The sequence below is a fragment of the Ochotona princeps genome, chromosome 10 (assembly GCF_030435755.1).
Source record: "Ochotona princeps isolate mOchPri1 chromosome 10, mOchPri1.hap1, whole genome shotgun sequence".
In the NCBI taxonomy this organism is placed as follows: Eukaryota; Metazoa; Chordata; class Mammalia; order Lagomorpha; family Ochotonidae; genus Ochotona; species Ochotona princeps.
In genome coordinates, this window is record NC_080841.1 from 78,128,101 (window position 1) to 78,138,698 (window position 10,598).

The following is a 10,598-nucleotide window of genomic DNA, read 5'->3' on the forward strand; positions in this document are numbered from 1 at the left end:
TGTGCTCACTTCGGGAGTGAATCATCCGATGGAGGATCTTCCTCTCTGTCTCTCCTCCTCTCTGTACATCCAACTTTCAATTAAAAAAAAAAAAAAAAGATGTGTGCAATTTTCTTTTACCCATGAGCCAGTTTTTTCTCTGTACAAAAATAGTCCCCCCAAAAAAGAAGTTCAGCGTCTCTACATCTTTTATAAAGTTCTCTCGTCAGGGGCACAGGTTTTGCGTTGAGCGTAGAAGGGATTGGTGGTCTCCTCTGAAGCCGTCATTTGCCATGAGTAATGAAATGTTCTTTGCAGCATGTCAGGATTTGTGTTGCATGCGCTTGTTTTTTCGTCATGCTTCCTTCTCACTGTACTTTTGCACCCCTCCCATTTCCCGGGTTTTTGTTTGTTTGTTTCCTTTTCCTCTGAAAATATCTTTCCCCCTACCCCCCACCCCATGATCACCCCCAACCTCCCCTCCAACCTGTTGTTCTCCAGTCCGCTGTCCCGCAGCCCCCCTCACATGTGCGAGAGGGGCAGTGTGCCGTTAATGGCCGTGCCGGGCACCAGGCTGCTCTGGTAGAGCCGTGACATGTGCAGTCTGCTGGGGGGGGGGGGCGGGTTCTGGTATCTAGGCACCGAGGAGGTATGTGCTGATCCTCTTCTGGAAGTTCCCGGCCTCTCAGGGCGCCCTGGAGTTGGAGGAAGAGGTAAACGTGGAGGGGCTGGAGCTGGCCGTGGACTTGACCACCTAGTCCAAGGAGCCAAGTGCCATGCAGGGGATGACCTGCTGCGAGTAGGACATGCTGTAGGCGGGAGAGCCGTTCATGTAGCTCTGTGAGCTGGTCATGGAGTTGTACCGCAGCGTGCACACATCATAGTGGTGCAAGGGCTGCATCTGAGCCGCGCCAAGTGCATTGAGGCCCAGGTGCTGCGGGCAGCCCAGCTGGTCCTGCATCATGCTGCAGCTGCCATTGCTCCAGCCATTCACTTGGGCATAGCTGTCCACGTGCTAGTTTATGGCCACGCCCAGGATGGCGCCCAACCCAAACCCTCTGGCTATGATGTTGCCACCAGGAGCCAGCAGCCCACCAGCTGCATGTAATTATACTTCTTCTCGAGCGTCTTGGTTTTTGGCCATGGCACATATTATAATCTCTGTGTTCCTTCTTGTGCAGCGCCCGCAGCTGCTTGCCCTCTGCAATGAACGGCCACTTCGCCATCTCTGACTAAGTTTCCACTCGGGGCCCAGGCGCTTGCTGATATCAAAGTTGTGCATCTTGGGGTTCTCCTGGGTCATCTTGTGACGCTGCCCACGGGACCACACCATGAAGACGTTCATGGGCCTTTTGGTTGCCGCCATCCACCGCCGCCATGGCGTTGCCACTGCTGCTGTCACGCCTCAAAGTGGGCTGTCTGCCCAGCTGCTTGAGCTCCGTCTCCATCTGTTGTACATGCCAGCACTGTGCATGTGGGGCCTGCCCGGTGGAGGCTGGAGACCCTTGGCGTGGCGGGGAAATGGAGAGGGGGGCACAGGAGGAGGAGGAGGTGGAGGGGAGGCGAGCGGGGGTGATTGGGGATCCTGGGGTTCAAGGAGACCAGGTGGAGGAGAGCAATTTGGGGAGGGGAGGAAGAAAGGGGACAGAGGTGGCACACGGAGAATGAGAGAGGGAGAGAGAGAGAAGCGAACTGGAATCGGGATCAGAACAGCAGTGTTTCCCTCCGCCTCTGGCCGATGCCGCAGCTGCCAGCTGCAATTATTATTATTATTGTTGTTGTGATTTTTTATTTTTAGAAAGGCTTAAGCCCCGGATTCAAACTTCTTTCTGCCTTTCCCTCTCTCTGCTTCTTGTTCCCTCAGTCCTTAAAGAGGCAGCAAACTACTTTCCCCCTTTTGCAAACACTCTCTTCTCTGCCTCATAACTTTTTTGAACAAGTTAATAGACAACCATCCGAGCGCTGGTTCTAATCCGGGGAGTCCTGCTTCCCATCCAGCCTTTGTGGTCACTTGGGGAATGAATCATTGGAGGGAAGAGCTTCCTCTCTGTCTCTCCTTTCTGTATACCTCACTTTGCAATAATAATAAACTAAATCTTTAAAGAAGAGTTGTATTTAATCAGGCACAAACATTGTTCTTAGGGCACAAGAGGCTAGGAATTTTTTTTTTAAGATTTTATTATTATTGGAAAGCCAGAGAGACAGAGAGGAGAGACACAGAGGAAGCTCTTCCATCCGATGTTTCACTCCCCAAGTGAGCCGCAACAGGCCGGTGCGCGCCGATCCGATTCCAGGAACCAGGAACTTCTTCCGGGTCTCCCACGCGGGTGCAGGGTCCCAAAGCTTTGGGCCGTCCTCAATTGCTTTCCCAGGCCACAAGCAGGGAGCTGGATGGGAAGTGGAGCTGCTGGGATTAGACCTGGTGCTCACATGGGATCCTGGCAATTATACTCTTTTCTCTTGCCAAATTCATTGCTGGCTCATGGACTATATGGTGGCATCATTTTTCTCAAGAGACTTTTGTATCTCCTTCTTGTCACCCATGTGTTGATTACCCAGTGGCGTGCTTTTGAGCCCATCCAAGCCTGCTGAGGTCTTGGCCACACCTTCAGATGGGTGGCACCAGCATTACCCACCCATTTTGTAATTAATTAAGAGACCAACAATGGGGAACATCTTACCTGTAGTTTCCCCGCCCAACAAGGAGGGGTCAAGGAAGGCATAAAATCCCAAGACCCTTCCTCAAACCTTTGGTGTCTTTCTCTCCCTCCCCTTTAGAGAGGCATGCCGCCTCCCGGCTTTTCAGAGGTGCTTTCCCTTTCCCTCATTCCCTGCTCACCTTGGCCCTTCGCAAATGAACTTTTCTGTTTGCAACAGATTCCCGGCTTTTTATTTCCATACTAAGCTGAAGAAAGAACCCACCTGGCATTTCTGGTAACACTTTTTCATGGAACTGTATTTTGTTGTTGTTGTTGAGGCTGTTGTTCTAGCTCATGCCAGTTATTGACCTTGTTTCTTGGTTTCTCAAATATGGAAATGTATAGTGATGAGGTATTGGTGTCTACCATATCCAGATGTGGGGATATAATGCAACATCTATCCCTGCATCTAGATGAAAGATGGATTCCCAATGAAAAGGTTGGACAAGTGTAGACAACGGAATGTGTTACTCTCTGCATTTGTCTGTTCCAGCAATGTTCAGGTACACTTAAGAGACTGATGGAATTAAAATTCCTCATGAAGGATTATACCACTGTAGTAAAATGGGGAAAATTTGTTGGGGGTGGGACTTTTGGGGAAAATCCCAGTGTATATAAAACTGTAACACATAATTCAAATATTCAAAATTTTCTATATATATATAAAGGAACCGAAATGCTTGACATGCTTTTAATACATTATGATAATCCACAATATCTCAGGAGAGCAGAGAAATCTTGCACCTTCTTAGAATGTGTGAGGAAGAAGTTATATATAATCTATCAAGATTGTAACAGGTAATTTACAGACTCCAGATTCGAGTCTGCATTTGACATTAGCAAAAAGTATAAAGACATACAGTGGGGTCCAAGAGTGAACCTGACAGCCTCTTAACAGGAAGTCATACACACAGAGCAGGAGGGGACCTCAGAGTGGAACAGGAAGACAGGAGGAGGCTTGTGTCCTAACCCAGAGACTCCTGGTACATCACCAACAAGTATCAGTATTGGCACCAAGGACTATATCCCAACTGCCAAGGAGATCACAGGGAGTTGGGGTGCCCTCATAGGCCGAGAACTCTGAGGCCAACTATTCCCTATCAGATTTCCCAGACTGGATGGAAGAAGCCCAGCTCCTTCCTCACAGGATCTAAAGTCTTTGGAATAAAAGCCAGGAGCCCTGAGCAGTTCTCAGAAACAGAAGAACAGTAAACTTCCATTGGGACTCAGGAGAGGCGCTTTCTCTGGTCCTTACTTAGTTCCAACTTTGGCTCCCCACCCTCTCTTGCAATGACCATCAGGGTTGCTCCACAATCCTCCCATCCAAAAAAAAATTAGATCAGGTAGACAAAGAGAGACCAATAAGGAAAGCTTAGAATAGTTAGGAAAAAGTCAGCTTGGACTTCCATATACCTTATTAGGTAGAACATAAAGATCAGTTACTCCTCACTAAGGCATTGAAGCTTTCTCTGCACACCCTTCCTAAAATTTCTCTGCTGCTCAATAGTTAACATATGACTTATGAGAATTATAAGCCTGTTTGGACTATCCTAACATTTGCGAAGTTCAGTAAAAATCACACTTAAATACTGTAAGCTGCTAACTATATGTAGGGCCCGGTCTTCCAAGGGTTAATTCCACAGCTTAGCTTGTTTTTCAAGGGATAACAGGATGCACAATCTTGGCCTGATACATTTAGTTCCTGGTTTAACCACAAGTTCCTGCTTCCCCTTTATCATGATGCCCTGGGGGTTCTTAGGAGCTTCTTGAGCATTGGAAAAATACTGAGAGGAACCAGAGAGTATAAAAGGCAGGCTAGAGTTCAATAAAGGTGGCATTCTCTTTGCAGGAGTGACCCAGTGTCTGTTGTCTTCTTTGTAACCCTAGTCCCTCCGTTTGACTCGGGGTACACGGGGACGTGGGCATTGCTGACAACTATAAAAATGAAAATAGACAGGAGACAGCTGAATCATACCATATAACCATTTTAAGGCTTAGAGTAACTGATTGTGTATATACTAAAATTGAGATGTCAATGGAGTAGTTACAAGATGTGGTTAAGTATTTGCAATTTCTAGGGCCTGGCGCTGTGGCCTAGTGGCTAAAGTCCTCTCCTTGAAAGCCCCGGGATCCCATATGGGCGTCGGTTCTAATCCCGGCAGCTCCACTTCCCAACCAGCTCCCTGATTGTGGCCTGGGAAAGCAGTTGAGGACGGCCCAATGCATTGGGATCTTGCACCCACGTGGGAGACCCGGAAGAGGTTCCAGGTTCCCGGCTTCGGATCGGCGTGCATCGGCCCGTTGCGGCTCACTTGGGGAGTGAATCATTGGACGGAAGATCTTCCTCTGTGTCTCTCCTCCTCTGTATATATCTGACTATAATAAAATGAATAAATCTTTAAAAAAAAGAATTTGCAATTTCTAACAAATTGGTCACTCAATACCATGCTAACTAAATTCATGATGTTGTGAATTTCCATGTTTCTTCCTGTTATTGAAGTTGTGTAGTGGCTTTTCATTGGAGGGGATGATACTCTGCCAGCTCTGTTTTGGACCAAGGAGGGTCACCCAATGAAACTGTTGAATATATCTGGACAATTTGATGCTGGACTCTGCATGAACATTGCCTGCAATGAAGGAATCATGATTGGATATGAACTGTACTACTGTAACAATGTGAAGGAATTCAATATGGGGGAGGGCTTGGGGAGGGCTTGGGGGAATCCCTGAGATTATGAAACCATGTTATAAAATGAAATAATAATAATTAGCAAAAGAAAATATTTATCTCACTTAAATAAAAATAATTTTTTAAAGATTTATTTTATTTTTAGAGCAAAGTCATTTATGCAGAGAAGAGGAGGACAAAGAGGAAGATCTTCCATCTGATGGTTCACTCTCCAACTGACCACAATGGCCGGGGCTGCGCCACCCCAAAGCCAGGATCCAGGAACTTCCTCCAGGTCTCCCAGGCACATGCAGCGTCCCAAGGCTTTGGTTGATCATCCTCCACTGCTTTCCCAGGCCACAAGAAGGGAGCAGTATAGGAAGCAGGACTGCCGGGATTAGAACTGGTGCCCATATAGGATCCCAGTGCTTTCAAGTTGAGGACTTTAGCTGCTAGGCCTCCACACTGGGCCTAAATCAAAATTTAAGGTGTAGAAATCTTGTTTTTTTTTTTTTTTTTTTTTTTTTTATTAGTTTTGTAGGGCTCTGTTCTAGCATGTTAATGAACAAGTTTGGCAAGTAACATTTTGTTTTGTTTTGTTTGTAAGTAGATGTAACTTAGCTTGCCCTTTGTTTAATATATATTTTTATTATGCTATTTATGTATCTGAGGTGAAGGGGGATGTTGAGGGAGAATCCCCACCCAGTCTCCCCCCTGCCCAAAGTCCTGGATGTGGGGCATGCTCTGAGATACTTGCTCAAGTGGTCTTAATAGTCCTCCAGTTATGGATCGCTGCCAGTCTCATCACTCCCAGACTTAGCTTGTCCTTTCCCCCATCCCTCTGGATTAGGGTTGCGTGTGGGTGAAGCATGCAAAAGAGAAAAGAAAACTCTTAAATCTTGGAAAAACTGCAGTTTCAAGCAGAGGAAGAGGGAGGAGGAGGAGGGGAGAAGTGGTTGTGGCCGCTCAGACTCTCAGTGAGGAAAGCTAGCTAGGGAACTTCAGACAGAGGAGGGTGAAGGAAGGAGTGAGATGTGGGAAGTAGGTGGAGCACAGTGTGATTAAGAGAGAGGGGAGAGGGTGGAGGGGAATATTGATTACTGGTCAGAGCAAATAATATTGCTTTACAGCCAAGTGGCTTATGCTGTAGGCACAAGGAATATTCAAGGGGCTGTAATGGCCAGAGCTGAGCTGATCCTAACTTAGGAGCCAGGAACTTCTTCTAGGTTTCCAACACCAGTAAAATTTCCAAAGCTACTCACAATAGGTGAGGATCCATTTATAGCCTCAAATTTATGTACTGAAAACTAGCTATTGTGGCAATCCATTAACAAACATAGCAAAAATTAGGGGTCTGTGACAATGGCTCAGTGGCTAAATCCCCAATTTGCTAGTGCTGGGATCCCATATGTGCACCATTCATATGTAGCTGCTCCACTTCCCATCCAGCTCCCTGCTTGTGGCCTGGGAAAGCAGTCGAGGATGGGACCAAGCCTTCAGAACCTGCACACACATAAAATACCTGGATGGGACTCCTGACTTCAGATCAACTCAGTTCTGGCTGTTGTGTCCACTTGTGAAGGGAACCAGCAGAATCAAGATTTATCTCTCTTGTCTCTGCTTCTCTATGTATATCTATCTTTCAATAAATAAACAAATTAACATCAAAATAAGAAATGATAAAATAAGAACTGCCTTGCAAATAATTCATTTCTGGGACATAAACATTATCCTTGATAAAACTTGTAATCATTCACAAGATTATGAGATTTTCTGTAATACTTAGAAGTTATTTTAAAATAGGTTCAAGCGCAGTAGCCTAGTGGCCTAAGTGCTTGCCTTACATGTGATCGGATTGCATTTGGGCAACAATTCTAATCCTAGCAGCACTATTTTCCATCTAGCTTCCTGGTTGTGGCCTGGGAGCACAGTTTAGCACAGCCCAAATCCTTGGAACCCTACAGCTCTGTAAGAGAACTGGAAGAGGCACTGGGCTCCTAGCTTCAGACTGGCGTAGCACCGGCCATTGCAGCTGATTGGGGAATGAATCAGCGGATGGAAGACCTTCTTCTCTGTCTCTCCTCCTCTCTCTATGTCTGACATTTCCACACACACACAAAAAAAATTTAAAATATTCCTTAAGAAGATGTTTTAAAACAGAAGCCAAAAGTCACAAATTCTGGAAACTGAGTAACAGAAACACATATATAGTGCATAAAATAGGAAATATAGACATAATATGCATTACTATATCACTGCAAGTTTTCTTTTGCTAGATGGAATCTGGACAAGCCCTCTTCTCGCTTTGTGTCTTACACATTATTGTGAATGTGTAATCTGTATTTTAAAAAGTGAAATGAACTAATGGAAAAAACCCCGGCAATATAAAGAATTCCAGAAAGCATTGAACATTCAGTGAGGTGTATCTGCAGACTCTTGTCCTACATTTCTCTGTGTTTTCAGACTTGAACTGGATTCTGACGCAGAGGGAAGGAGAGGCCAGGAGGTAGACTGATGTGAGAGGTGACAGCGGCCCCTGCTGTTGGAAGGCTGAAGTTGTAAGAGAGGAGGCCCCTTCCAGCCTGAGGTGAAGCCCCGCCTCTCCTTCCCCCTCCCTCCAGAATCCTACCTGACTGCCCTTCTATTCTTTGTGATTGTGATTGGCTGCGCATCGTCTGACGTCATGCGTAGTCAAGTTCTGTTGGAATGGTCCAATCACTCGCGCCCAGGAAGCCCTGTGGCAGCAGGTGGGAGGTTGTTGTGTGGCGCCGCCATAGCCACGTTGCTGGTTGTGCTGGTGGAGAGGCGCAGGTGGCTGAGGCAGTGCTGCCCTGTGAGCTCCCTCCCCGCAGGAGCCTCTGCAGGACCCCCGACTCGTCAGAAGCTGGGAAGGGTGAGTGTGTGAGAGCATCTCCTGAGGCCCTGGGGGCCAGGAGAGGGACCTTGAGGTCCTCACTCTGCAGCACTGACCTTGAACACTAGGCCTCCCGGTTGAACCCATTGTGCAGGGAGGAGGGAGGAGTGCCCGAGGACAGTTCGAACTTCGGGTTGGGCAGGATTTCTTTGTTCTTTATTTAAACATATATTTTAAGAAACAGCGTCTTGAGTCCCCAGCTGAGTCCTCAGTGAAGCTCCTGCTAAGGGTCTGGGGCAGTTTTCTTGTTGCTGACACCAGAGCAGCACAGACTCCAGCAGTTAGAACAAACAGCCTTGTTTTCCTCCGAGTTTTGCTGCAAGGTTGAGGGGCAGCATGTGGTGCTGGCATTGTGCTTGGCAGAGGCCTGGGGTGGCACAGCGCCCTTGTAGACAAGCCAAGGGAGTGCACGGGGACTCACGCAAAGGGGCTTCTCTAGAAGAACCAGAGGAAGGAGCTGTTAAGGCAGCACTACTGATTTATCCTGATGGCTTCTGGTATGTTGTCACCCATTCCCTTAAGTCTCATGATTAGGATTAAATGCGCCCATGAGTTGTTGAGGGAATAAATCAGGCTCAACAGAGAGCATTAAGACACAGAATAAATCTCTGAATGTCCAGAACTCTTGCCTCAATGCCAAGTGCTGCTCTCTGTCCTGAAAAATCACAACAGGAGTCACTGTTTCCTCCAAGATACAATTCAGTAAGTTGTCTTTTCCCCCCCATCTCACAAAATAAGCATTAGCTCTTTAAAATAACTGTTTTATGTGAACCATAGGCATGGGAGAAAAGCAGTGAATGCCCACCTGACACAGCATAGGAAGGCCTCACTGCCCTGTGTGTGTGTGTGTGACAATGGTTAAGATGACATTGGGATGTCCCGGTACATTAGCATATGTGTTAAAGTTCTTGCCTTGCATCTGGTTGAATCCCATATGGGTACTGGTTCTAATCCTGGCATCTCCTCAACTTCCCATCCAGCTCTCTGCTGTGAACTCTGAAAGCAGTAGAGGGTTGCCAAAAGCCTAGGGACCCTGAAGCCCTGTGGCTGACCCAAAACAGCTTCCGGGATCCTGGCTCACATTAGCTCAGCTTCAGCCATTGTGGCTGCATGGGGTGTGAATCATTGGGCAGAAGATCTTCCTCTCTCTCCTGCTCTCTATGTATACATATCTGACTTTGTAATAACAATAAATAAAATCTTTAAGCAAAGAACAAGATGACATTGGGACTCCTGTGCCTCCATCAGAATGCCTGGGTTTCAGTTCTGTGCAAATGCAGTGTGCAGCTACTGCCCAGGCTGGGAGGCAGATACAGTGGCTTGGGTAGCAGTGTGAAAAACCTGACTTATTTTGGGTCTTGTGGTTGTTGCAGGCATGTGGGAAGTGAGTAAGTGGATCAAGAAGTCTGCCCAGTCAACAAGATAAACACTAAATGAAGCTACAAAAGTCTGAGTACCTCTCCTTTTACCTAACTTAAGTGCATACATTTCATTAGAATGTCTTCAACTTGAGATCCCTCATTGAAACATTTACAGGGTCCATAGTACACTCTTTGTTTTTCTGAGTTTCACTCTTTTTGTTTGTCTGAGTTTCACTCTTTGTGTTTGAGTAGGTTTTGATATTGGTGACAATATTTTTGTTGCTTTTCTTTCTCATGTGGTAATTCATTGCAAGTGTTTTGATATGGCACAATATTATGTTACAGACTGTGGCTAAATTTGATGGTGGATAAAGTATTGGTAACATAGAAAGATTACAGGGTAACATTTCCTGCACGTACACTTATTTTGAGTTTCTGTAGGATTTGGCTCGACTTTTTTCTTTTTATTAATTTTTAAGATTTTTTTTTGTTGGAAAATTGCACATATAGAGATGAGGAGAGACGGAGAGGAATATCTTTCATCAGATGGTTCACTCCCCAAGTGGCAACAATGGCTGGAGCTGAGCCTATCCGAAACCAGGAGCCAGGACCTTCTTCCAGGTCACCCATATGGGTACAGGGTCCCAGGTCTTTGGCCGTCCTTGACTGCATTCCCAGGCCACAGGAAGGGAGTTGAATGGGAAGTGGGGCTGCCGGAATTAGAATCGGTGCCCATATGGGATCCCAGGAAGTTCAAGGTGAGGACCTTAACTGCTAAACTATGGCAGAGGGCCCTTGACATTTTTCCTAATGGGGTGCTCACATCTCTAATCATATTGCTAAGTAGTAGTTCCCACTGGCTCAGTAGTTATACTGTTGTATTAGCTCATATTCTTTACTGTCAGTGTGTACTTTCCTTTGTCTTTCTATGAGATTTTCCTTTAAAGAATGCGCTGCTCTATTTAGAATCACTGGGA

General features: G+C 46.3%; 1 pseudogene; it reads right to left on the bottom strand.

The window, feature by feature from the left end:
• Positions 1 to 501: 501 nt before the first annotated feature.
• LOC131481211 (transcription factor SOX-2-like) lies at positions 502 to 1,327 on the bottom strand (annotated as a pseudogene).
• Between the last annotated feature and the right edge of the window lie 9,271 nt (positions 1,328 to 10,598).